The sequence below is a fragment of the Otolemur garnettii genome, unplaced genomic scaffold (assembly GCF_000181295.1).
Source record: "Otolemur garnettii isolate 467f Iridium unplaced genomic scaffold, OtoGar3 scaffold00068, whole genome shotgun sequence".
In the NCBI taxonomy this organism is placed as follows: domain Eukaryota; kingdom Metazoa; phylum Chordata; class Mammalia; order Primates; family Galagidae; genus Otolemur; species Otolemur garnettii.
This window is the reverse complement of record NW_003852463.1, coordinates 1162635-1163644: the sequence shown is the minus strand read 5'-3', so window position 1 is coordinate 1163644 and position 1010 is coordinate 1162635.

The following is a 1010-nucleotide window of genomic DNA, read 5'->3' as shown; positions in this document are numbered from 1 at the left end:
CAAAACGACATCTCAATTCAAAAGTTAATCTCCTAAATCAATCTACCTAAACTACTCAAGATAAGTGTCTTTAGAATGGGAGCTAAATTTATAAAACAGTAAGAATGGGAGACAGGGGTGAAGGTCAGGCAGGACCTGAACAGACCACACCAGCTGTGTTATCTGTCCTAGCCTGACAAACGTCATCTTATTCTTACTATATGTGCTTTCAGTCATGATAATGGTCTAATTTTATTTTCAGTAAGCTCCCTTTACTAACTTTATTTCCACATAATGTTTTATCTGGCTATGACCATAACTATTATAAGGGTTCAGAGGAGTGAGGACACAAGTGATAGGATTGTGAAGATGGCTCTTGGCAGAATAAATAGGAAACTTTTCTCCTACCCACCCCCAGGTCTTTTTAGCAATTCAAACCAATTCGTCTATTTTCTTCAAAGTGGATTCCTTTTACCAAGACCCCTTGACTTTGTTATTCAGTCGATCCTCAGGCCTAGGAAGACAATATTTACACCTACCAAAGAGGCACCTGGAGCTGCTGGCAGCATCTTGGGTCCTTGCTGGGCTGGGCTGGGCAGAAGGGAAGGAGGGGTGAGCCTGAGAAGGGTGCCCCAGGGCTGTGTGAGGTGGTCTGGAGGGATTTAACAATCACAGCAATTAGCAAAGGTAATCATGTTTGTAATCCTTGAGCTAATACTATAGCAAGACTGTGAATTTGCTCATAATTAAAGCTGGCAAGAGAGTTCTTACCCGAGGCAATGAGACAGAGTGAGAACAGCAGAAGGAAGTTGCACAGGGACCCTACTTCATGAGCCTGGTCCTGCATGTCCGAAGTGGAATTATGAGATGACCATGCCATGGCCTGCAGGGTGAGCCTGCTTGTCTCTCCCTGACAATGAAGGACTGAATTCCTTACCCAGCTTTAGGACACCCTCTGTTGTTGTTTTCCCCTAGATATCTCCCAAGGCCTTAGCAAAAATGCTGTTTAAATGTTTCCTCTGGCAGGGCTC